The sequence below is a fragment of the Martes martes genome (assembly GCF_963455335.1).
Source record: "Martes martes genome assembly, chromosome: 3".
Taxonomy (NCBI): Eukaryota; Metazoa; Chordata; class Mammalia; order Carnivora; family Mustelidae; genus Martes; species Martes martes.
The window spans coordinates 12,662,406-12,690,330 of record NC_137890.1 but is presented as its reverse complement, the minus strand read 5'-3'; the positions used below and the strand labels follow the sequence as shown (position 1 = coordinate 12,690,330).

The 27,925-nt window shown below is 41.2% G+C and overlaps 1 long non-coding RNA gene across 1 annotated transcript in view; it reads left to right on the top strand.

Annotated features, from left to right (window-relative positions):
* The first annotated feature begins 10,508 nt into the window (after positions 1 to 10,508).
* The window catches only part of LOC308339417, a 32,317-nt gene continuing 14,900 nt past the window's right edge, over positions 10,509 to 27,925 (top strand). Inside the window, exon 1 of the long non-coding RNA XR_013966515.1 lies at positions 10,509 to 10,760. This is a non-coding gene — a long non-coding RNA (uncharacterized lncRNA). The remainder of the gene's footprint in view (positions 10,761 to 27,925) is intronic.

Sequence of the window (27,925 nt, the reverse complement as noted above, 5' to 3'; positions counted from 1 at the left end):
TCTCTCTGCTGCATATTAAGAGCCTACAGCTCAGAATAATCGCTATATCAGAGTGGCATGTTCTGGGGAGGCATGTCCTGAGCTCCTCCAGGCATATTTGGGGGGTCACATTCCACAACTCTCTAGCACCAACTTTCAAGTACATATTTTTAAATTAGTTTTAAAAAACACTTCCTGTTTCTTTTCCAAAATAATACATGACCATTTTGTATAATGTATTCCTGAATCTGTCGATAACAACAGCTCATTAGGCTGGTCCCCCATGGTGTGTATTAACCCCAAAGCAGAAGAAACAACTGAAAGTTACAATCTCTAAAAGTGCTTTATTCTGTCTGCATTGCGTTTTCCTTTCCTTCACCGGCTAGAGCCCACGTAGATGCAACTGTCCATTGCTTGAAAAAATGATTGTCATCTTTCGCAATAATTCTGATGAGGGGCCCTGTTTTTAACTCCAACCTAAAATACATTAGGGGAGCCATCTAGTGTTTCAAAGTTGGCATTTAGGAGTTACATAGAATATCCCTCCTCCCTAAATTTGATTTACCATCTGTGTTCATTCTCAGTGTTCTGAAGCATCAACACAGGGCATATATTTCTTTTGGGGGAGAAATAAGATTAAAAATAAGAGCTCTTTAAGCTGCCTCACACCTGATTCCCTGGTATTTGGAACAAGAAACTTAGCTCCATGGTTACAGCCTTTCCTTCTTGAGGACCAGGGACAGCAAGGTAACACAGAAACAGTTGGTCCATTTGAAATAAATACATTACATGTTCAGAAGCCTCCTAAACAGGAAACCTGGATATAATTAGCTCTTTTCCTACGCCAAAATAAGGTCAAACTTGGATATAGTCATGCAGGTAACAGTCTACTTGACGAAATTCCAGGAGCATCAAGGAAGGCCTCCAAATAGCTTCCTCTACCTTCTGTTCCATGCTTGCTAATTTCATAGCAGCTCTATTGGGATGTAATTGACACAGCATAACCTGCATATATTTAATAAACTGTGCAAGTCTATGAGTTTCAGCATATGCACCAAAAACCATCACCCCAATGAAAATAATGAATATTTCATAACCTCCAAAATTGTTCATTACCCACAAAACTTCCATTGTGCCCCACTGGAAATCCACCTCTCATCTTCTCCACCCCTGCTCATCTCCAGGTAACCACTGCCCTGCTTTCCATCATTATAAATTGGTTGGCATTTTCTAGAATCTTATAAAAATGAAATCATATAGTATGTATACTTGTCTAACTTTTCCCCTCAACCTAGTGATCTTGAAATTTTTCCATGCTGTTACATGAATCAATATTTTTTTTTTTTTTGCTCTTTATTGATGAGTACTGTTCCATTATAGGGAGATGCCACAATCTGTTGACCCATTCACCTTTTGGATTTGGATTTGGATTACTTCTGGAATTAGGCTTTAACAAATAAAGCTGCTGCAAATGTATGTATAAGTATTTGTGCAGACAATTACTTTCATTTTTCTTAGCTAAATTCCCAGGAATGAAATTATGGTTTATGTGGTTGGTATTTGTATAATGGCCTGTTTTCCAAATGGTGGTGTCATTTTGCGTCCCACCAGCAACGTAGGAGTTCCAGTTGCTCCAAATCCTTGCCAACTCTGTTATTTTCAGTGTCGAATAAAATACAATTTTATCTCTTCCTTTTCCATCTGTTGACCTTGGATTTCTTTTCCTTGCCTTGTTTTACTCACTAGAGAACCTCCAATATAGTGTTGAATAAAAGTGGTGAGAGAGGACCTCATTGCCATGTTCCTCATCTGAGGGGGGAAGCATTCACCCTTTCACCGTTAAGTATTATGTTAACTATAGATTTTTCATAATGTCCTCTACCAGGATGAAAAATTTGCTTCAACTCCTAGTTTCTTAGAGTTTTTATCATGAATAAATATTGCATCTTATCACATGCCTTTTCTTGACCTATTGGGATGATGATATGATTCCTTTTTTTTAATAGCTTTTATTTTTTTAGAGCAATTCTGGGTTCATGGCAAAATTGAGTAGAAGATACACAAATTCCCCATATTCTTTTTATCCTGTTAACATGGTACATTGATCTTCAAATGTGAAACCAATGATACACTCCTGGGATAAACCCCATTTGGTTATGACACATTATCCCTTTAATATATTGGTGGATTTGACTTGCTACATTTTTTTTTTTCAGGATGAAGCACCTGAACAAATTTTGATGAAAAATGGAGAAGAAATCTTGACAGTTCTAGGTGAATAAACACAGCATCAAGGGATAAACAGGATGAAAGAGACATTACCTGTTTTAAACTTTTGAGAAGGTAATCCTAGCCAAAGACTAATGGTTTGAGAATTCCCATCAGTTTTCCCACCAGACTGTCCAGATTGAAAATGCTAGACTACATTCCAAGCGTTAATCTTTGCACTCAAGACAAAAGAATCTGCTAAGGTGAAGAGAATATCAGATCACAGCTTTATTACAGACATGATTACTTAGTTCAAAAATCAGCTATTTCCTAAAAGCAGTCAAGCCATTTATTACCACACTGGCTAAACAAATAGTTAATTGAATGTGTATTTTCTTTCCATTTTTTTCAGCTTTTATTTTTAATGTCATGCAGGCCTCTTACTTTTTCAGGGACCGGATCAAATTTGTAATAGAAATACAACAAAGTTAAAAACAAAGGAAATTTTATCAAACATCATCCTATAAACAGGATTGTTTATTCATCAGGAAGTTTTAAAATAGACTCTTTTGGCTATAAATCATAAGAATTTGCAAAGAAACCCAATAAATATAAAGCCTCCCCCTCTCTTACCATGCCTTTTACCCACTCCCACTCTTCCATCTGCCTGGACTCCAACACACAGAACAGGAAGAGATTGGAAACCCACCAATTCCACGCTCTTGGCAAGACTTCCAGGAGCCACAGGTTCCAGGCTTAAGGATTAATGTTCCTAAATCTTGATGACATCATAACATATTACGGAGAGTTTGGGGCATAAAGGAACCATTGTAAGTAGAAAGTCTTGAGGTTATTTTTCTGCAAAAATATGTTTGCCAAGAAGTTTGGCCAAAGAACAGTTTTATCTAGACGAGCTAATTTCTGCAGGAAGACATGTGATTTCCAGTGTACACATCTCTAGTAAGCTTCAATCTCTCTTTTCCTTTTCAATTCCTTCTCCCTCTCACACGCCTCTTCCCCTGCCCCCTACCCTTTCTGTGTGTGTGTGTGTGTGTGTGTGTGTGTGTGTGTGTCTTAAATAGAAGAGTAGTTAGGAGCATGGACTCTTGCTCTGACTCTGGCTCAAAATCTCACTTTGTCACTTTTTAGTAAAGTGACTTTAGCCACTTCTCCACTTCTCTGTGCCTCAGTGCCCTCATCAGCAAAAGTGAGGATAATAATTGTTCTTACCTCATAAGAATGTTAAGAGAATTAAGTTAATCTACAAAAACATTTAAAATAAGCACTGGCACTTAGGAAATTCTCTGTGAGGACTGGCCACCACCACCATCATCATCATCATCATCATCATCATCAACATCATCATCATCTAAGTAAAAAACACTGACTCCCCTGGAAGGGTAGAAAGGGAGAAGCTCTTCACCTTTTCTGCATTGCTCTCGTACTCAGCTTCCATTGTGACCACTCCCAGGTGTTAAGTACAAATCTGAGATCCCCTAGAAAGAGATACTTTCCAAGGAGGCTTAAGAAGCCAGCCAGCATGTCTCCTAGAACACAGCAGACTAAGGACCTGCTTGTCAAGACCATATGTGGAGAATCAACCCAAATTTGTTGCAATCAATCAACATCACCTTGTACAGTCTTTTACTTCTCCGGTTCTCAAACTTCGTCATCTGTGACTTAAAGGGCTTGGATTGAAATGATCCCTTAATTCCTCAGTGCCATTTCAACTCCCCATCCCCTATTCCATGTGATCTTTGCATTTACAAGACACAGAATATATAGGAATTCAGTTCAGAATTCAGGAGTTCAGAAATGATTGATTCTGATGATATCGGGGAGTTTGTACGGAAGGGAAGACTGTCACATTTGTGTGGGGTATGGCCCCATGGTCATGACCAGTCTAGCTCTTGACACCTCAACTCTACCTACCATGAGGGAAACACAACTAACAATATTCTCGACATCTTCCAGGACAGCCGTGTCCTCTCCATGTAACTGCACTTCTAGCTGTGTTAAGGAGCTTGTCACCAGATTCACAAGGCAACGGCATCCCCTGTCCCCACCACAATCCTATGGACCCCTTTTCCCTACTTTTCCTCTCCCTTTCCCACCCTCATTTCCTTTTCCCTTTATTCTCCCCCCACCCACCCCCGTCTTCAGCAACACTTCCCACTGCCTCTGACATTTAGGACCTAAAATGTTGCAGCCACTAAAACACAAGAGACCTTTCCACCTGGACCCTCTTTCTCATTTACATGAAGCTACTTGCACAATTTCATACAGAGAATTATGTAATTTTGAATTTTAAAAAAAAAGAAAGAGAGAAGAGTGAAGGAGAAAAGGAAAAACTTATCTATAGTCCTACCATCAGTATTTTGGTGTATTTTCTAACATTTTCCCATGCACAGATTTTTTATATTCCCAGGGAATATCATGTATTTCCATTGTGTGATAATACCGCAATTAAATCTGCCTTTTTCACTTAGCGCCATTTCTTTTTTTTTTTTTTAAGATTTTATTTATTTGACAGAGCGAGATCACAAGTAGGCAGAGAGGCAGGCAGAGAGAGAGGGGGAAGCAGGCTCCCCGCTGAGCAGAGAGCCTGACGTGGGGCTCGATCCCAGGACCCTGAGATCATGACCTGAGCCGAAGGCAGAGGCTTAACCCACTGAGCCACCCAGACGCCCCTTAGTGCCATTCCTTAAGCATTTTCCAAAATAGTATATATACATCACAAATAAACTTGTTGTGCACATTTTGCATCACTTAAAATACATATGCCAAAGCTGTTTTCATCTATTCTCTGTTACGGAGTATTTCAGTTATTTCCAGTTTTTCACTATTATCATTAGCAATGCAATGAACATCTTTGTGCTTTTAGCTTTTTACATATTTAGGTGTATTTATTTAGGATCCCATAAATGAGATCAAAGCGTATCAACATTTCTAAACTATGTGTTTCCAAAATGTTCTCCAAAAAACCCCATATTGATTTCAACCACTTACGTGTTATTTGGTCATTAATTCCTTTAACAAAATTTATTGAACATCTACTCTGTGCAGGCACTATCTGGATGCTGTGAATATAGTAAAAAAGGCCGACTTGAAGCTTCCTTTCCTTCCAGCCATCTACAAGAACGTTCTCCTTCTGCGCCCAGGACCAAGTCCTCCCTTACAGAGCTGAGGTGATGGCACTTAGGTGTTTAAAAATACACTGATGGCTCCTACAGGAAAGTGGTTTGTAAAGTTGGCTATAAGCAATCAAAAATGGTCACTTTGTAACAACTCTATAAATAAGTATTATAATAACCCTTTTGGGCAGATAAGGAAAATGAGGTCAAATTTATGATAAAAAGCAGGACTCAAACCAGTCTGTTGGCTTTCAGATTTCATTCTTTAACCAATATACTACACTATTTCCCATTTTCGCAGCTTTTGTCTTCGGGACCTGCCCTTCATTTCCCATTTTGCAACAAATCCTTTGTTACTGGTTAATTCTCTAATTCCTCGCTTCAGGGATCCTCTCTTCCTCTCCAGTTAACCCTAACCCTAACTTCCCTGTCATGATTCTTCCTCGGACAATCCATCTGGCACCGACCTCCTAAATCCTTTGCTTTTTTTCCATGTCAACCTCTCAGCAGATCTCAACCCTGAAAACATCCGGACTAGTGTCAAACCCCACTCCCCAAACGTTTTGTTTTGGTTTGGTTTCCTTCAGTTCTCTGAATTCACTGTCTTCCTTCTCATCTCCGGAACTCTGAGCACCATTTAACCTCTGCCCGAATCACTCTTTTCTCCACATCTTTGTCCAACTAACTCTTACTTATTCTTCATAAGTGGGCTTATGAGTCGCTTCCTCCAGGAAGCTCCAGAACCTGTTCTGTGTGTTCCCACCATTACCAGAATACTTATTACACCAACTGGTCATCTCAGGTCTACTGGGCTCCTTTGCTATAGTATAAACTCAACAGAGACAGGGATCCTGAATATCTGGGAATTACTGCCATATTCCACTCTTGCCTGGTACCTGGCAACTGTTAGGTCTCCACTGCTCATTATAAAATGAATGAATATTCTAGGGATGCCTGGGTGGCTCAGTAGGTTAAGCCACTGCCTTCAGCTCAGGTCATGATCCCAAGGTCCTGGGATCAAGCCCCGCATCAGGATCCATGCTTGGAGGGGAGCCTGCTTCGCTTTCTGCCTCTGCCTACTTGTGCTCGCTCTCTCTCTCTCTGACAAATAAATGAATAAAAATCTTTTTTAAAAAATAAATAAATAAATAAATAAGATGAATGGATATTCTAAAAATTGTCCCTCATGGAGAATCTCTGCCAATGATAATGGATAATTTCTCGAACTCTACAGTTTAAATGTCTTGGGTGGTTTCCTTTTTATGGGTTTAATACTATGTACAAGAGTGTGTACCTATTCTCATGTTCTTTAATCTGCAGATATAAATCAAATATATTTATTATCTAGCCTGATGGAAACACATTTTGTTCGGACTAATGGCATTTATTAATGCCTGTTTATTAATGACTATGGATATTAAATAAGAAACTTTATGGAATTTGAACTGTTCCAGTGAGTCTATCTGGTGTCTGTATTTTCTCATTTTTTCCTAGATTTTTTTTTATGGTGGTAGAATACACATAACATAATACTCACCATTTTAACAAACTCTGAGTTCAGTAATGTTAAGGACATTCACACTGCTGTGCAACTAATCTCCAGAACTCTTGTGTCTCTCATTTTTGTAGTAAGCTGGGAGCACTAAAAATACTTCTGCAAATTCCTCTTTCCCAGAACAGGAGTGTCTAGATTTTTCAAATTCAAAAACATTTTCTTAATATCAAAAAAGTCCATAGAACCCTGCTGGATACTAGCCAAGCTATTGACACATGCAAAAATAAACTATTAACTCAATACAACATTTAGAGTGATTTGCATTTTACTAGTCATGACAAAATCTTTATATAAAGTGCAGTAGACAGGGTTTGGATTTGCTTTCAATCCCCCAAGTCATAGGGGGTGGGCTTCTGGCAGAAAAAGCCACAGATCACCGAACCAAGAGTGGCCACCTGACTCATTCCTTCACCAAGAATTTAAAATTAGCAGAAAGATAGTGATAGATATGGGTTGATCAATGATCGATTCACTGTTTTCATGGAATCAAACCATAAGATAAATTCGGAAACAGTGGATGATCACAATTTGCAGGTTCATCTGTGCCACAGTTCTATGTGGGGGTAATTATTCCCATGTTACAGATGGCAAAACTGAGGCTTAGAGAGGTTTTGAGCCTTGAAGCCAGACACTGTTTCTCAATATGGCTTTTCTGCATGGTGGAATACTCTTGAAACTGGGCTGTCCCTAGGATATCATCTGTCTGTCTTTCCATTGAACTGTGACCTCCCTGAGATTTCAGACAATGTTCTGCTCTTCGGGTGCCCACTAAATGCTTCTGAAGCAAGTGAATGAAATTATACCTGTGTGAGGTTACAGGGAGTGATAGAAAAGTAGTCCACAGGAAACCTACCCAACTTATCCAAGAATTGGAGAAACACACTTAATGTTTCTGAAAGACACCAAGACCGTGTAGAGCTTAGCATCCATCCTACAAGAATTTGGAGAAGGAAAATGATTGATGTGTTTTGTGTCAACCTAACCCAAGTATGATTAATGAGATAAATAAAGCTGTGACAAAAGTTTTCTTTCAAGGCACTCCAAAGCAAAGGCAGACCAAATGATGTCTTCATTGTCTGGGTGTTTTTATTCAAACACTGATTAACATGACTTGAAATGTGACTTCTGGGGTCATAAACTTTATGTATACCTGTCATCCAAGTTTTTGAGGGTCTATTAGTTGAACTATGTTCCACTCCACAGTAATTGCATGATATCAAAGAAAGTAATAAGTTACTTCTTCAGTGGTTGGAAAATAAAAAAAGGCTGTTGAAGTGAGATCTGAGTGATTTATACACCAGGATCCAAAAATGCTTTGGTCTTCGAGAATATTCTACATGTAAATTTAATCTCCCTTCAACACATGTTTAAATTATGCTTCAACCTATTTTTAACACTGTCATAATCCTAATGGCTCTCAAAAACTTGAAAACATAATCATAAAACATAATTTCAGGACTTCAAGTCAAACTCTACATGAAATATTGATATTTAAAAATCTGTCAGAATCGACAGCCTCCACATCCTGGAGATATAAATTAGAAAACTTTATTTGAGGAAGGTGGGTGGGGGGGTGGGCTAGATGGAGGATGGGTATTCAGGAGGGCACTTGTGATGGGCACTGAGTGTTAGATGTGCATGACGAATTACTGAATTCTACTCCAGAAACCAATTCTTCACTGTATGTTAACTAATAAGATTTTTTTAAAAAGAATCAAATAAAAGACTTTAATAAAGAAAAAAAAAAGAAAACTTTATTGGATTACAAAGCCAGGGGGAAATTTTTCTCTAGTGTTATTGATAGATGTCCCAATCTGTCTTTAGATCAAGCAGACAAGTATCCAATTTTTTCATAGAACACATTTCACACCTCCTCTGTGTCATAAGTTGAATATTCTTCCTACAACATATTGTATCAAAATGCATAACTGAGATTGGTTCTGTTATAAATTGTGTAAGTATACAAAATTCTGGGGTGCCTGAGTGGCTTAGTGGTTAAGCATCTGCCTTTGGCTCAGGTCATCGATCCTGAGATCGAGCCCTGCATGGGGCTTCCTGCTCGCTGGGAATCCTGCTTCTCCCTCACCCACTCCCCCTGCTTGTGTTCCCTCTCTCACTGTGTCTCTCTCTGTCAAATAAATAAATAAAATCTGGAATAAAATAAAAATAATAAAAATTAAAATTAAAAAATTCTGAAATCAGATTAGTACTTACGGTGAGACCATTAATTTCCATCATTTCAGCCATCACGTCTCTGGTGTTTTGTTACTACAGCCCTGGGAGCCAGCCAGCTGTCTTGTAGAATATTCCATATTCTCGATTTGAAAGTGTTTTTGCTGTCCTGTTGTATAACTTGCTCCTCTTTCTCCTGTATTTCCTGTAATTTGAAAGTTACACCTAAAAGCTTGATTGGATGTAAATCAAAGATTTCTGTTGAGACTACGTCCTGGGTGCTTCTATGCACCTCATACGGTATCCCGTCAAAGACATCATGAATGTCAGGTGGTCCCTCTGTGGTGACATTAACTTGGATCTCATGCCTAAGGCGTGTTTTTCATGACCTAAAAATTGCTTGGCTGCTTCACAAACACCACGGGGGTGTATTTCCATCCGCGGGGCTCTCCTTCCCGTCCTTCTGCTCGCTCCTCTGGAGACCTCCACCCCCTTTTCCATCTGAACCCAATGGAAACTTCAATCACAGCACCTCACTCCCCTCGTCTGAATGGGCACCTACATACCTGAACCCAGGGACTCTTTCCAAGATGGGCATGTAACGGTCTTAGCTCAAGTTCCCGAGAAAACAGAGCCCGAGGCAAGAAACTCAGATGAAAACCCACCAGAGAAGAATGCAGTCCCCAGAGACCAAGAGGAGGAAACAAAAGGGAGTAAGAATGGAGAAGACAAAAAGCAACAATCGCGTGGTATAGTCCTGCGCTGGCCACAGCGCCGACAAAACTCTGGTTGTCCTGGAAGACGTCTCCAGAGACAATGTGGACACTGCATGTCCCAACAGTCCATCAGGGAGGAAACAGGGAGAACCACTCCTCCACCAGCTCCTTCCAATCTCCTGTTTCTCACTGGTCAGTCTGCATCCTTTGGGACACTAGACCCTCACGCGGTGCATCGTGTCACCTCCGGGGAGCCACTGAGAAGCCACAGTGGCCACAGCAGCACGAGCCGGGGACACTTCCTAACAAGGACCCGGGCCCGGGAAGCCAACGACATGCCGAAGTGTCCATCACATCCTGATGCTTTCTGCACCTCGGCCATGACATGGAAATCCCAGAAGTGATCAGCAAAAGCCACGAGTGAGGAATAATGTGATCTGTGGCCCTGAGGTTTCCGCACGGGGCCCTGTGTTATCCGGAGGGCGTCCTGAACAGCGAGCGTGCAGCACGGCGCTGGGGTGTAGGCGACGTACGTGTGTTTATCACTAGGTGGTGGTGCAGCATCACGCTCAGCCCTTCCCTCCCCGAGCACGGGGAGAACAGACGGATTCACGCTCGGCTAAATCCTTACCAACTTCTCCTTCGACCTCAGACGCCGCTGAGCCTTCTGTCACGTGGCAGGGCAACCCCGGCAACGGGCCTCCGAGGGCTGCACAAGTTAATGATTTATCGATCTTGTAGGCTGAGGTTTTTCCACCGAATCCTCGGGTTCGACTGAACTGAACTTCTGGTAGTTCGAAATGAGACAAAACAAAACAAAACTGGTTAGTCCTGATGGAACTCTAAACAAAGAAAAATAAGGCTCCGTGTTTATAATCATCTACCTCATCTACCCCGGGGGGCCGGTGGCTCCGTGGATCCCAGGAGGGGCACTAGCTCGGAGGAGAAGCTGTGATGCCTCGGAGGGAAGGACCAGCAGGTGGGCAGCTGGTGCAGGTGAGGCAGTTCCCGTCCGTGACCTCACGCGGGGCCCTACAGCTTGGCTTCTGCTCGCCTAAGTCACTGGTCTCGGGGAGGTCAGCAGAGAGTTGCAGCAACCAGTTCCTGCTGCCAGAGACTGGGACGGTGAGTCAGCACCTCAAGTTCATATGCAAATGACCCCTTCATGAAAGGTCCAGACCTCCGGAGGCTTTTGCTAAAGAGTATGTGGCCCTCGGTTTATGCTACTTAATCCTTAATCCACCAAATCACCGTATTATTTCACAATCAATTTGATTTTATAGCATAACTGCATATTAAAGAAAAAGCTCAAATGCAATGGGAAGCTCACGTGTATCAAGCGTCTGGAGGAAAAATCTCACTTGCATTGGTTGGGAGTTGGGTTTTTTTTGTAATTCCAGTATAATTAATATACAGCATTACATTAGTTTCAGGCGTACAATATAGGCATTCAACAATTCTGCACATCGCTCAGTGCTCACCGTGGTGAGTGTGCTCTTAACCCTCTTCACCTATTTCACCCATCCCCCACTCCCCCACCCCCCCCAGCCTCACCCCACCCCACCCCACCCCCCCACACCCTCCCACACACCCCCACACCGCGCCCTCTCTGGTAACCATCTGTTTGTTCTCCACAGTTAAAGAGTCTGTTTTTGGTTTGTCTCTTTGTTTCTTTGTTCATTTGTTTTGTTTCTTAAATTCCACATCTGAGTGAAATCATACGGTATTTGTCTTTCTCTGACTGACCTATTTCATTTAGCATCATACCCTCTAGGTCCACCCATGTTGTTGTGTAGACAAGATTTCATTCTTTTACGGTTAATATTCCGTCGCATGTCTACACCACGTCTTCATCCATTCATCTGTCGATGGACATGTGGGCGGCTTCCATATCCTGGCTCTTGTAAATAATGCTGCATTCAACATAGGGGTGCATATACCTTTCCAAATTAGTGTTTTCATGTTCTTTGAGTAAATACCCAGTCGTGGAATTAATGGATCATATGGTAATTCTGTTTTTTAATTCTTTGAGGACCCTTCATACTGTTTTCCACAGTGGCTGCACCAGTTTGCATTCCCAACAACGCTGTACAAGAGTTCCTTTTTCTCCATATCCTCGCCAACCCTGGGTGTTTCTTGTGTTTTGATTTTAGCTCTTCTGACAGGTATGAGGAGATACCTCTTTGTGGTTTTAATTTGCGCTCCTCTGGTAATGCGTGATTGAGCATCTTTTCATGTGTCTATTGACCATCTGGATGTCTGCTTTAGGAAAATGTTCAAGTCTTCTGCCCATTTTTAAACTGGGTTATTTGGCTTTCTGGTGTTGAGTTGTATAAGTTCTTTATATATTTTGCATGTTAACCCCTTATTGGAGATATCATTTGCAAATCTCTTCTCTCATTCAGTGGGTTGTCTTTTTGTTTTGTCGATGGTTTCCAATGCTGTGCAAAAGCTTTTTATTTTGATGTAGTCCCAATAGTTTAATTTTTCTCTTGTTTCCCTTGCCAGAGGAGACATATCTAGAAAAATGTTTCTATGGCTAATATCAAAGAGATTACTGTCTGTACTTCTATGAATTTTATGGTTTCAGGTCTCACAATTAGATCTTTAATCCATTCTGAGTTTACTTTTGCATATGGTGTAAGAAAGTGGTCCTGTTTCATTGTCCTGTGTGTAGCTGTCCAGTTCTCCAGTTTTCCTAATGCTATTTGTTGAAGAGACCATCTTTCTCCCCTTAACTTGTGTCGGTTTTTTTGTTTCGTTTTGTTTTGCTTAGTCATAGCATGTTCCAGAAGTCACCTGACTCAACTTTAGGAGAGTCAGTCACCAGTGGACCCTAAAGTAAGGGGAGGAGAGTGGAGGGCAGGTTGCCCTAGAGGTCACAAAAGAGGCGGATCTCAGCCTGCGTTCTAAGTGTGTGGCTGTCCAGGAGGAGGAGGAGATCACCCAAGTGCTCCCCAGGTGCCCCCTGAAACAGCAGCCAGAAGGGTTGAAACAGCCGAGCTGTGAGACCTTTGTCCCTGAGAGCCCGAGCAGGGGCCAGCGTCCCTCAGCAATCCACAGGAACTGCCACGGACCTCAGTCAGCACCACACCAGCATCCCTCTCTCAGGAGGTGCAGGACCAAGTGTCTTCATTGACCAGGGCCACCATGTGAATGCAAGTGAGGCTGAGGAGTTCACAGGGCTGTGCCTTCCCACAGGAAGTATCCTCTCCTTGAATGTAGAAAGTTTCTGGGGCGCCTGGGTGGCTCAGTCAGTGAAGCACATCCTACCCTTAGTTTCGGCTCAGGTCGTGATCTCATGGCATCGGGCTCCATACTCGGTGTGAAGTCTCCCTCTCCTCCCCACTCCCAAATAAATAAATCTAAGAAAAAAGTCTCTGCAGGGTGTGGTTCTGACAGGAACTATGTGCAGCAAGAAGGAGCAGTGGCAATAGAGAACTGATGAAACTTTGGTTTTGACACCCAACCACTTACCTCTCCCTGGCCCCCACCGTGGGACTCTATAACCCTCAGATTCCTGAACAGTTTGAGGGAAGGATGGCCCCGAGAAGAAGATACTGACCTTTCTGCCGGTCAAGAACATATGATCTTGGGTTAGTTTTAATTCCTTAAAGAGATGAGACCATGTTTGCACCCGCAGTTTGGGAAGGAAGTCGTACCATTGACACTCAGAATAATTCTCCAATGGGCAAAGCAGATACTGCTTCTTCCTGATGACACACTGAGGCTTAAAGAGATTACATAATATAGATTAAGTAGACAGATTATATAACTGTTACATACAATGAAAGGGTTGGAAATACCCACATCCTTTCCCAATACTTTAATCTGATAGGTTTTAGAGCCACAGTCAGTCTTGCTTTAATAATTAATTTATATAGCCTCACAGATAAACTATGGGATATTATAGTCAATTGCACCATAAAAATAATCATTAAAAATAAATATTGCAAATGAATTCCCAATTTGGCTAGCTAAGACATTGGGTAGATCCCCTGAACCACAGTCTTCCACATCTACAAAATCTACACATGGAGGGGCTTGACTTGATTCGCAACTGCAGAATTCCCATAATCTGAACAAAAATAAGCAGTGAGTATAAAACAGAAACGAAAACAGCCTTACAACAACACTGCTAAGTCTTATTACCCCAACTGTACAGATAAGAAAATCAAGGTCTAGAGGGGCAAACCCCTTAGACAGGATCTCTCCACTTCTAAGTGGAGAGCCGGAAGGCGTGAACATCTGGATGCCAAGCCCACGCTCACTGATACCCCCACATTCCTGTGTCAGTCATGCACACAGGACACTGTTCCTTATGCTCCAGGGGCAGGGGTTACCACTCTGGTTTGGTCCAACATACTTCGGGAGAAACTATCCATCATTCACACACTTGTGAGAATTTGTTCATATATAGTCATTCAAGGAATATGGTATTTGGTGGAAAACTAAGAATGCAGATGATTTGGGAAAACACAATATTTGATAAGTAATCCTGGAGGAAAATAGAGGCTGCCATGGAATGAGGGAATTCAGGCAGCTGGAAGATTCTGGAAGGCAGCTCAGAGTAGCAGTTGCAGACCAATGTCCCACAGATGTATTTTTGGTTAGCACAGCACATTTTTATAATTGAATGAGTTGCTGACATTTTTTAATGTTTTCTTTTTTTAAAAATCCAAATTTCCAGCCCAGACCATGCATATCCACTTAACAACCATAAGCTGGAGCTGAGAAGCCATGTGCCCCTGCATCCCTCCTTCTCTTCAGTCACCATTCCATCTTTTTATGAGCTTAAGTTAGCTGCCTCATCATCCACTCCCCATAGACATTTGTGGGGGTTGGCAACCTGGTCCTAGAGGCTTTGAACTGGGAAAGGAAGGAGAGTGACTCCAGCAGGTAGGATGGGGAAAGTCAGACAAGACAATAGGACCATATTAAAAACAACTTCCCATAATTCAGAATTTTGTAAATGAGATTGGCCACCACTGTGCCATTAAGAACCTGCCTCAGTCCAGAGAAGGCCTCAAGCTAAGCAAAATGATGGTTTAAATGTAATACCAGGACTTTGGGGCACCTGGGTGGCTCAGTGGCTCTGGCTTCGGCTCAGGTGATGATCCCAGGGTCCTGGGATTGAGCGCCACTTAGGGCTCTCTGCTCGGTGGGGAGCCTGCTTCCTCCTCTCTCTGCCTGCCTCTCTGCCTACTTGTGATCTCTGTCTGTCAAATAAATAAATAAAATCTTAAAAAAAAATAAAATAAATGTAATACCAGGACTAAGATCAGAGTACTGAAAATAAGCCCCAGGATCACTCCACTGCTCATTGTCCCAGCTCCTATATTGTTCTGCCTCTCTGATAGCCCATTACCAATCCTTACTTAATTTCCAGATTCTCTCTTACCCTATTTCTGCAACAAGATTCACTGAAACCCCAGTCTTGGGACTCATTCTTGGATTCCAAGTCCACTTCTGTCATGGAGTCAGTGACCCAGCTATAAGTCACAGTGCTGGCTGCATTATTCCATACACTTCCCTCAATCACAAATAGTTTATTGGGCAAAGGTTGTTATTTGTCTCACTATTAGACTCAGCAGGAAAAGAATCTCATCTGAGAATTCAGAACCACAGCTTGGACCTTACTCCATATTCTAATATGCATATTACTATATATTCTAATATATATTACCTTTATAATTCAGAAACCTCCAAGCCCAGAAATTAATATGAAAGCTAGCCCAGACCTTAATGATACCTCTGAGACTCCAGGCAGAAATCCATGAAACCATTCTGAAGAGCAAATCCTCCAAGACTACACTAGAGTCCCAAATGTAAGAAACTCCTGAACAATCAGCTCTCAATTCAAACTTATTGATAAGGAAAATATGCACCAAGAACAAAAGTAAGCATGTACAACAAATACCAACATTATGTCCTCTGAAGATTCATTTAAGAGTCATCTGAACTTAAATAATTATGTTTAAGATTTAAAAACACAGAAGAAAAATTAAACACATAAACACCCTGAAAAAAAAAAAAACAGAACAAACATATTTTTTAAAGGGCCAAATAGAGCTTTTAAAATTATGAAAAAGACTCATTGAGGGGCTCCTGGATGGCTCAGTCGGTTAAGCATCCGACTCTTGTTTTCAGCTCAGGTCACGATCCCAGGGTTATGAGATCAAGTCCCGCATTGGGCTCCACGTTCAGTGAGGAGTCTGCTTGAGATTTTCTCTCCCTGCTCCTCCTCTCCTCCCCCAACTCAGGCTCACTTGCAAATGCTCGTGCACACACACTCTCTCTCTCTAAAATAAATAAATAAAATCTTTCTTTTAAAAGTCTGTCATGGAAATACAAAATTCGGTTGTTGGGCTAAGCATCAAATGCAATATAGTTGAGTCAATACTTAGTGAACATGAAGAAAAATCTGAGGAAACTAAGAATTAAAAGATAGAAAATGGAAGAGAGAGGTTGAAAGACATGAAGGATGGGAAAGATGGTCCAATGTGTTTCTAATAAAAATTCTGATACAACAGAATACTATGACAAGAGTGAATAAATGACCACCACATACAAAATACGGATGAATTTCATAAACATAATGTTGCATGAAAGAGACAGAATTGTACATACCGCATGGTTCCATGTTTATAAAGCTCAAAAAGAGCGAAAACTAATCTATACAGATAGAAGTCAAGATGGTGCTTATTCTTGATGGGAAAGGTAGATAATGACTGTAAAGAGCCTGTGGAGGCTTTTGAAGTCCTAATATTATTTTATTGCCTCCTTCCTTCCTTCCTTCCTCCCTCCCTTCCTTCCTTCCTTTCTTTCTTCCTTCCTTCCTTCCTTCCTTTCTTCCTTTCTTTTTTTTTGGAGAGAGAGAGGGTGGGGGAGGGGCAGAGGAGAGAATCCTGAGCAGACTCCACACTCAATGCAGAGCCAGAAGTGGGGCTCTATCTCACAACCCTGAGATCATGACCTGAGCCAAAATCAAGAGTTAGTCCCTTAACCAACTGAGCCACCCAGATGCCCCTGTTCTATTTCTTGATCAGGGTGCTGGTAAAGCCGGGGTATTTAGCTTGTGAATACTCATCAAAATACATTTACGACGTGTGCATTTTTCATGTATTTTATACCTCAAAAAAATTATACTTGTAGGAAAAAAGAAATCTTTGCGACAGAATAGAGAAAATATGCAAAAGCAATATTCTTGGATATTAAGACTGACATTTCTCTGGAAATGACGAAAGACATATCTTTGCAGACTCAGGACAACAATGGATCCCGAGCAGAATGAGTAAAAATAAATCCACACTTAGACATGGTTAGTAAAACTGCAGCAAGCAACAGAGAGATCTTTAAAGCCACCAGCGAGAAAAAAGAAATATCATCTACAGAGAAACCACAATGAGATTGATTGCAGAACTCACAATGGTAGCAAAAGAAACTGTAAGACACCGAAATGATATCTTTAAATTACTGAAAGAAGGTAAAGTGTCAACCTGGAATTATAGACCCAACTAAAATGTCATTCAAGAGTGAGGACATTTTAAAAAAAGGTGGGGGAGGGGGTGGTGAGGAAATAATAAAGACATTTTCAAACAAGTCAAGATTAAGTATACTCACTGAAAAAATAAAATAAAGTTTAAATTTAAAAAAATTTTTAAAAAGATTAAGTATACTTGAAGAAGAAGAAAATTGAACACAGAAGTAAAGAGTAGTAAGAAGGAGAGCCAAATCCTGAGTAACCAAATAAGTAAACCTAATGTCATGATGAATTTTGAAGCGTGCAAAAATAAGAAAGAGAACTGTTACAGATTGAATTGTATCTCGCCAAATTTCATATGTTGAAGTCCCAACTCTCAACACCTCAGAATGTAACCTTATTTGGAAATAGTCTTTGCAGATGGAATTTGTTAGGCTAAAATGAGGTCATTACAGTAGACCCTGATTCAAAATGACTGGTGTCCTTGTAGGAAGGGGAAATTTGGACACAGAGACGTGCAGGCAGGGAGAAGACAATGTGAAGATGAAGATGCAAACCAAGGAATGCCAAAGGTTGGCCGGAAGCCACCAGAAGCTGGCGAGAAGCATGGAAAAGATTCTCTCACAGCCCCTAGAAGGAACCAGTCCTGCCTTGATCTTGGACCTCTAGCCTCCAGAGCTGTGAGACAATGAATCTGCTATTTAAGCAGAGGAGGAGGAAATCCATCCAGTTACATGCTATTTTCAAGAGACACACCGACAACACAAGGACTCTCAATGATTAAAACTAAAGAGATTTACTATATACATGCTAAAAAGAAACTGCCACAGCTATTAGTGGTACGTGGAATGATGACCACAGCCCCCATCCAAAGCTATCCATGCCCCGATCTCCGGAACCTGTGAATATATTGGGTTACATGGCCAAGGAAAAATGGGTTGCAAATGGAATTAAGATGGCTAATCTCCTACCCCGGAAATAGGGAGATTATTCTGGATTATTCAAGTGGCCTGACATAATCACAGGAGACCTGAAAAGTGGAAGAGGGGCAGTCAGAGAAAAATGTGACTCTGAAAGGACCCCACGGAGAAATTAACATTGCTAGTTTTGAAGGCAGACGAAGGGGGACGTGACCCACGGGAGTTAGGTGGCCTTTGGAACCCAGAAAAGGCAAGAGAAGAGATTCATGGCTAGGACCTCCAAAAAGGGATACAGCCCTGTTCACACTTCAATCTCCGTGCCAGAAAACCCAGGTCAGACTCGTCCTATACAGAACTATAAGATAGTAAATTGTGTTGTTTTAAGTCCTAAATTTGTAATGATTTGTTGCAACAGCAATCCAAAACTAATACAACTACATTAACAAAAAGTAAGATACACTTCGTATCCAACTGAATTATTAAGGATACAGGGGCTATGTAACCTCCATTCTGCATCTGGCTGTCCTTGAAGGACATTGCCTTAATATAGGTGAAGCAAAAATAAAAGAACTACCGTGAGGAATTGCAAATTTAAGAAACCTTTCAATAACTGATAGATTAAGCAGACAATAAATAGATAGGATGTAGAAAATCTAAACACACAATGACAAATTTAACTGAACAAGTATAACCCATTGCACTTTATTTACTCAGCTTAGTCTTAAATAAAAGGAAATTATGAGATTATGCTTAAAAAATTCAGGAGCATATCTTGATGGAAAAGCAATTTCTAATTTTTTAAAAATTTCTAATTTTTTAAAAATTAGAAAATGCTACATAATAAGTATTCAGGAAGCTTTGAAATATGAAACCCCGTGGTTCTTCTATTGCTAAGATTATAGGTAACATTATCATGAAAATTCTGAAATATTCTTACAGGATAATATCCAAGTTGAAGGATCATGTGATTGTGGTTTGGAACAGCTGAAAAATTGTGAGTTCAACTCATATTAATGGGTCATAGTGGCTATATGATGCATGTGTGTATCCAGGTGTCAGGTTACCTCACCAGCAGCCTGAAAATTGCACAGAAAATACCAAAGAATTCCATCAGGTTCTAACATAGGTATGTCTTCTATTTACACAGAACCAAAAGATTTTCAAGAGACCAAAAAAAAGCAAAAAACAAAAAACCAACAAAAAAACAAAACACTTGGACCAGCGTGTTGTTGGGTAGAAACCACAAGGAAATTAACAAATTAAAAATTCCTAGCAAATGACCATTGAAAAGAGATGAACCTGGTTTCACAGTGCGGCCAGGTGAAATGCATTCCCCACAGAAGAAAAGTTATCATTCCAAAGCAAAGTATTCACATGGAAGTAATTTTCTTAGCTCTAGCTGATTGCTTGGCTTCATAAAAAGAGCAAATTACTGAAAAGAGTAATTTATTTCAAATTAATTTCTTCCTTCCTTCAGACCTCTTTCTCCTAGAATTAATTTGAATGACACAAGGGTGCCATCTACCCCAGGAAAGTCTGATGCATTTGTGAGAGCTATTCTCTGAAATCGTAAATTGGAAACACAGGGGCTACAAGGTCATCTGGAAAGTTTGCCTTCCCTCCCTCCCCCCACTTAACTTGAAGTTCTCCTACTTCCAGCCAAGCTCATCACTGATCCACATAACGAGAGCCAAATGAATGTGTAAGAATGATACTCGAAATGCACACCATGTTGTCATGTAGCTTTCCTTCACTGCAAAACTATAGGAAAAAGACACACACATCTAGATTAGCTCTAGGATGTGGGAAGTTCCTGAAGTTCCTCATGTTGAGAGACAGGGAGTAACGGAGAATAAGTAGCAACTGGGTCTTCCAAGCTGAGGTGGCAGCTTTCCTGAGCCAAGAGAAAGCTTGGTCAGGTTGGGCAATGGCTAGTTCCATAGCTCTGCAAGGTCAGAAGATCCAACGAAATCCAACAAAATGGAGCTGGCAATGTAGCCAGAAATAAGGCTAAAGAAGGAAGCAGAAGCTGCCTCTTATTTTAAGACCATTGTTCTTGCAGTAATTTAGCATATATCTGCATCACCTGGTGGGCTTCTGGAAACCCAGGGTCCTGGGGCCCACCCTCTGTGTTTCTGATTTAAGGGATCTGGGGTGGGGCATGAGAAGGACATGTCTAATGAGATTCCGGGAGATGCTGATGTTGTTGGTCCGCGGAACCTCACTTTGAAAATCACTGCTCTGAGATGTTTCTCTGTTACCTTCAATGTCTTGGAAATGGAAAGAAGTGGAAATCTTCTGGAGGTATGTTGTCACCACCTTGAACAGCGGTTGGTGCCCACGGAGGGCGAGGTTGTGACCATGAGTCAGGAGGGTGTGAGAGGCCTTGAGAGAAGGTATTTTGAAATCATTGTGGGAAAGAAGAGAAAACCCGGACTAGGGTTTCATAGGCACCTGGCTGGATGAGATTGGGGGCGATACCTTTGAGGTGTCAAAATGCTATCAGCTGCCTGACTTTTGCTAGCAGGACAAGGAAGTGCAGGCATAACAAAGGATGAGAACAGTGGCTTAGGTCCAGGACTAGAGTTTTCCTGAAGGTCAGATAAAAAAGGGGGGAGGGGGGCAGGGCACCTGGGTGGCTCAGTGGGTAAAGCCTCTGCCTTTGGCTCAGGTCATGATCCCAGGGTCCTGGGATCGAGCCCTGCATCGGGCTCTCTGCTCAGCGGGGAGCCTGCTTCCTCCTCTCTCTCTCTCTGCTGGCTTCTCTGCCTACTTGTGATCTCTGTCTGACAAATAAATAAATAAAATCTTTAAAAAAATTTTTAAAAAAATTTTTTTAAAAAGTGGGGGGCAAGGGGGCAAAAGTAGGTGAAATATCGGACAGTGGTGAGCTATTGTGATTTATAAGAAATATATATTAAATCACTCAGGTGACCAAAATATATTTCTCATATGTACCTGGTCTTTTTGGTTCCCGATTCACAGTTCCCCAAATCCTTGGAATTTCTTGAGCAATAAGATCCTATTTTTTTATAACATTTTATCTCCTGTCCTTAGCTCCTCAGAAGCTCCAGAGCCATAAAGATGAAATGTGTACCTCGGTATTTGTAACAAGTCCCTTCCCACTACGACTGGGTTTATGTTAGTGTCCTGACTTTTGGGAAGCCTCTAAGAATGAGGGCTGGTAGAAAAACCAACCCTGAGACTCCTAGCTGGCTCAGTGGAGCACTGTGAGTTCGAATACCAGGTTGGGTGTAGAGCTTAGTAAAAAGAGAGAGAGAGGAAGAAAAACCAATCCTGAATAGAGGTTGGAACTTTCAGTCCCACCACCCTGATTTCCTGACAGGGAGAGAGGTTGGAGGTTGAATCAATCATCAATGGCCAATGAGTTAATCAATCATGCCTATGTAATGAAGTCTTCATAAAAACCCAACACGAGGGGGTCCAAGAGCTTCCAGGTTGGGGAACCAGAACTTCTTTCCTGGACCCCAGGACAGAAGCTCCTTTGTTCAGGATCTCACCCTATGTATCTCTTGATCTGGCTATTGATTCATAGTTTTCAATATCCTTTGTAGTAAACTAGTAATCTACTGAGTAAAAGGGCTTCCTGAGTTCTGTGCACCACTCTTATAAATTAACCAAACCCAAGAAGGGATCGAAGGAACCTCCGCTCTGAGCCCATTGTTGGAACCACAAGGGATAATGTAGGCTGGCAATTGGCATGTGACATGGGGGTTGGGGGAAGCCTGGTAGGACTGAACCCTTCACCTGTGGGATCTGGTGACCTCTCTGGATAGTGTCAGGATTGTGTTGAATTGTAAGACACTCACCAGGTGTCAGAATTGCTTGTTGTTGGTGCTGGTGAAAACAAATGCCCCCCCACCCCCACCCCAGACACTGGAACGTACGGATGTGCAGAACACTCTTTAAGTTGTGTCTAAGCTACTTGGGAAAGGATATTAAGACCAGTGTGTTCTGATACACTGATGGAAAAGCCAGGAGCAAGAATCCGGGTGTCTTGATGGCTGTGTATAAATGTGTGGGGTGATAGTCACAGAGGGAGGGTTGCAACCATAAGTTGTGGCTTCAGAGGGGATAGGTCAGCCAATGAAATCTCAGTGTTAGAGGAGTTCCAGGCAAGGGCAGGCATGAATGGATGGGCTGCACAGGCTCCAAGAACGCCTCGAAACAATGAAAAATATCATGAGCTCTCCGAAAGAGATTTCCCTGAGACCACTCACAGCTTTCATCTAAATGTCAAGACTTACTGACCCCTAACTGATGGAAAGTCCATGGCAGAAGAGGGTAAAAGCACTGGGGTGGAGGTGATGGTGTCTGGGCTTGAGGATGTCCAAGAACCATGGAGCACGACATGGGGAGAAAATATTACTGAACCATCTCTCCCAGCCACTAGCTCAGGAAAAGAAAAGGTGAACTCCCACCTGGGGAGCCCATTGGGCATCCTGCACAAAGCTGAAGCCTAGCTCCTGGCTCTGTTTGCCAACAGTGTTGATGAATAAATTTGGATGAAATCATAGCAAGAGAAGCCAATAACTCAAGAGAGGAGGGTTTGGACAAGAGAAAGGGAGAAATTTATTACAGGTGCCAGCAGCCAAGGGAGGGGAAAGGCTTAAGCCTTGATAACCTACCTCTTGGCTGGCAAGATGGACACCGGGAGTTTTATGGAGCAGTCCAGGCAGGTGCAGGCAAGAGAGCAGGCAGGGAGCATGTGATCATGGTGGGGGGTGGGTACATTCAGCCCATGACCAACATCAGAAGGGAATGAACGTGTGGCATGTGGTCTTCTAGGCATTCCTTTGCTACCTGGGCTCTTAGGGCCTGGTGGTTGGTATGTTCTCAGTCATTGCAAAACACCTTCTCCAATGCTTCAAGAAAGTGTGATAAGGAATAAGAACAATGGGTTTCAGTTAGAGCACAAGTTAGGCCATCTTCTCTATTTCTGATGGGGTCTAGAGTTAAGCAAGAGGGCTCATTCACAAAGAGACTGTAAACTGGAGACCAAAGTACCAGAAAGCCGACAAATCACAGAGCAGATGGTTGTGGAGGTCTCCAGAGATGGCAGATTTAAAAGCACTTTGCAAAGCAACTTCTAAATCTATACAGGTTAGCTTATTTTAATCTTATTTTCTGATTACTAAAATCAAAATTCCCCCTTTGGAAATTTTTAAACATGAAGAAAGGTTAAAAAAAAATCCAAACCTGGGGCACCTGGGTGCCTCAGTGGATTAAGCCTCTGCCTTCCACCTTCTGCTCAGGTCGTGATCTTGGGGCCTTGGGATCGAGTCCCGAGTCGGGCTCTCTGCTCAGCGGGGAGCCTGCTTCCCCCTCTCTCTCTGCCTCCCTCTCTACCTACTTGTGATTTCTCTCTGTCAAATAAATAAATAAAATCTTTAAAAAAAAAAGAAAAATCCAAACATGATAGAACTCAAGTTAGATTATTACTGTTAATCCTGGCAGCTTTCTAGCAAAATGACTAATAGCCAAGGTACTCAAGTGATCTTGGTATCAGGAAAGCCAAAAATCAGATTAAAGCAGTCTTTAGCAGATTATATGTGTGTTAGAGGCACACAAAGCAGTCCGCTGGAACCAGAACATATCAACCACCAGGCCAGAAAAGCCTAGGTAGCAATGGAATGCCTAGAAGACGACACCCCACATGTTTGTTCCCTTCTGTTGACATTGATCATGGGTTTCTACAGTAAATCAATTTTTAAAAATATTTTATTTATCTTTTATTTATTTACAGAGTATAAGCAGGGGAGGGGCAGAGGGAGAGAGAGAATCCCAAGCAGACTCTGAGCTGAGTGCTGAGCCCCACATGGGGCTTGACCTCACAAACCTGAGATCATAAACTGAGCCGAAATCAAGTCGGACTCTCAGTCAACTAAGCTACCCAGGAGCCCCATAAATGAATTTTTGAATCTGTAAGTGGGGTTCTGGAATGGACATAGTAATATAATGTAAAATTTAGAGGTCAGTACTTAAAGACCAGAGCTATTGAGGAAATCTGTCCCGTTGAAGACTCCAATGTGTCTAGAGACCAAGGGGCATTTTTTTCACTATTCATAGGCGTGACTCTATAATAGAAATAAATGTTGTCTTTGTAATCACAAGCTTGTCTGGTTGGGATAGTGAGGGTGAGTGGCCCCTGTGAATGAATGCAGTCTGACAGACAGCCCTATTTTCCAATACAATAGAGACCAGTAGTTGCTTACAGAATTTTTTAAGTACAAATAATGCTTTTAAAATACATTCATATTTTAATTTTTCTGAACAGGAGTCTGATTAGTAGATAATTTCTCCACATGAGTAACACGTAAAACTTACATGCATCTCCACTTCTCCAACACGCAAGCTATTCATCACTTAGTGTAAAATCTGACCCTGCAAATCCTGAGGTTCAGGTCATAGTCCTTTTCTTTGAGTCCTTTTCTTTGACTTGATTTTTTCACTCCTCCCTTGTTTTTTAAACCAAATCTCTGATCCTTCTCTGTTTTCTAGTCTGAGTAATTTTAAGAACCACAAGAAGAGGAAGGTGGGTGGGGGATGGGCTAAGAGGGGGATGGGGATTCAGGAGGGCGCTTGTTGCAATGAGCACTGGGTGTTGTATGTAAGTGATGAATCACTAAATTCTACTCCTGAACCCAATATGACACTATATGTTAACTAACTAGAATTTAAATGAAAACTTGAAAGAAAAAAAAGAAACACAAGAAATCTGGGTAGAAAATCTGAGTGCAGATGTTTACAATTTTCCCATTTTCATCATTAGTGGCCTCACCCACACCCAGTTCAACAGCATTTTTTAGTCACTTGCCTTGAAGTCTTTCCCAAAGCATTCATTAAGTTTTCATCAAAAGAAAGACAATGCTTTCATTTCATCCTCACATTTTATCAATTTATGTAATTTATTGAAATATTATATAATTATAGCAAATGTGTCTGGCATAAACATGTACAGAAACAAAAGTGACTGTTGGTGAGCACGGATCTCTTCAGGTGGGGCCTTACGTGCACAGATGAGCAAGGGAGTCCCCTCACCAGGGAACAGACTCTTGGCCTGTGTTTTAAAAGAAAAGTAGAGAATGTCAGTTAATTCTCGAGTCTCTTAAGTGGAAATCAAGAGCATTATAAGGATGACCAGTTAAGAGAGCTTCTGTTACATATACAACCAAAAAACCCAACAGCAACAAAAAACAAGGAACACAGACATTACACATCTATTAGAATAGCTGAAGTCCAGAACACTGGCAACCGCAACTTCTGGTGAGTTTGTAGAACAACGGAAGCTCTCATTCATTGCTGCTGGGAACATAAAATGGTAAACCACTTTGGAATACAGTTTGGCAATTTCTTAGAAAGCCACACATAGAAACATGGCCTTACCATAGATCCGTCATGACACATCTGTGTATTTACCCGACTGATTTTAAAGTTTATGCCCATTTAAAAAAAAAAAAAAACTGCACTTGAATGTTTAAGCAGCCTTATTTATCACTAAAAACCGGAGGTGCCCAATGTCCTTCAATAAATGACTGGATGGATATACTACCGTTGGTCCTTTCAATGTATTCATACAACACAGCAATAAAAAAAGAATGAGCTATCAAGCCACGCTGACATGAATGCGTCTTAAATGCATAGGGCTAAGTGAAAGAAGCCAATCTGAATTGGTTATGTAATTACATTTATATGAAATCCTGGAAAAGCCAAAACTGTAGAGATTGTAAACAGAACAGAGGTTTCCAAGGGTTTGAAGGGAGTAGGGAGAATTAAAGAGGTGAAGTATAGGGAATTTCTTAGGGAAATAAAACTATTCTACAGGATACTGTAATAGTGGGTTCATGATACTTCACATTCACCAAAAATATTTTGGTGTTCACCAAAACTCTATAGAACTTTACAACACAAAGAGTAAACCTTTAAAAAAAATTAATTAATTAATTTAAAAAAAAAAAGAGTAAACCTTAACCTACACAAATTTCAAACATTACTATGGTGGTCAGAGTACTGTAGGAAGGAATGGGGAGTGCGACCAAAGATTCTATGTCATAAATGTACAAACCCCCCTCCCTGAAATGGGTGGAAGGAAAAGGTCTTTACCTACGTTTGGAAAGGAGTTGAGTCTAAGGCAGAAGGAACTATATACAAATACTGTACTTTCGTTGAAAAACTTATTTGACATGGGGATATGGGTTAGCGGTTCTGAACCCCTCTCCATGGGGTACAGACACCTGGGTGGCTCAATCCGTTAAGCATCTGCCTTTGGCTCAGGTCATGATCCCAGGGTCCTGGGGTTGAGTCCTGCATTGGGCGCCCTGCTCAGCAGAGAGCCTGATTCTCCCTTTCCCTCTGCTGTTCCACCTGCTGTGCGCTCTCTCTCTCTCTCTCTCTCTCTCTCACTCTGTGTCAAATAAATTAAAAATAAATAAATAATAAAAATCTTACACGGGGCACGGGAATAGAAAAATGAAGTAAATGGATGGTGGGAGCTGGGTTTCTTGCTGTTGGACTGGGAAGTTAGAGATAAGCAGGGGGGAGGAGACTAGACTGATCCATGTGGTATCATGATGTCAGCATCAAGTCATGTTTAGCTTCGTATAGAAACAGATGGCTATGTACAGCAATATTTATAGAAATGTGCATATTCACAGGTTAGTATGCAAACCTCTATTTTCTTAATCTGTTAGCTGAGAGGACCTAGTAGCAGTGACACCTCAGTGGCAATGAGCACACCCAGTGCCCAGCTCTTGGTTTCTATGAACATTCCCCAATAAAAGAAACCACTTCTTGAACGGATTCCGGGACTAGAGCAGGACCATCTTATAGTGCCAAAAGGCAAGATAGTGCTTTTAAAAACCCCACAATATTAACAGTATGTCAAAGGGATGTGGGAGCCACAGAAAGAGCTCTTGATGCCCAAAGCTGGCATAATTTGAGCAGCAGTATAAATAAAGTGGTTTTTGAGTATAATCCAAAACCTAAAATAAATATTTAGGATAAATATTTAAATATATCTAATATATTTAAATATTTAAATATATCTAGGACAAATATAAATATATTTACATTTATATAAATATATAAATATAAATGTGAATATATTTATATGTATTTAATATATAAATATTATATATTACTTGTATAAGTAATGAATGAATGACAAGAGACAAAACTCTGTGCAGAAGAATTCCAAATAATTTTTTGGAGATAAAATGGGAATATAACTCCTACTCCTTAAGTATGGGCTGTGCACAGTGATTTCCTTCCACAGAATGCAGCATGGGAAAGGGGGAAGAGTAACTTTATGAAAGAGACTCCCAATAAACACTACCCCAGCCAGGTTGTCAAGGTCAATATCAATATTCCTTTCTTTTTTTTTTTTTATAAAAAATAATTATTTATTTATTTGACAGAGAAAGACAGAAAGAGAGGAAACACAAGCAGAGAGAGTGAGCGAGGGAGAAGCAGGCCCTGCCAAGCAGGGAACCTGATGCAGGGCTCAATCCCAGGACTCTGGGATCATGACCCGAGCCAAAGGCAGACATCCAACGACTGAGTCACCCAGGTGCCCCAATAGCAACATTCCTAAATCATGTTGATAATATGTACCCTTGATGTATGTTTTCCCCCTCAAAACCTATAACCCCAATGTAATCATGAGGACAAGATCAGAATTTCAATTCTATAAACTGTCTGACAAGTACTCCTCAAGACCAATCATGAGGAAAACCTAT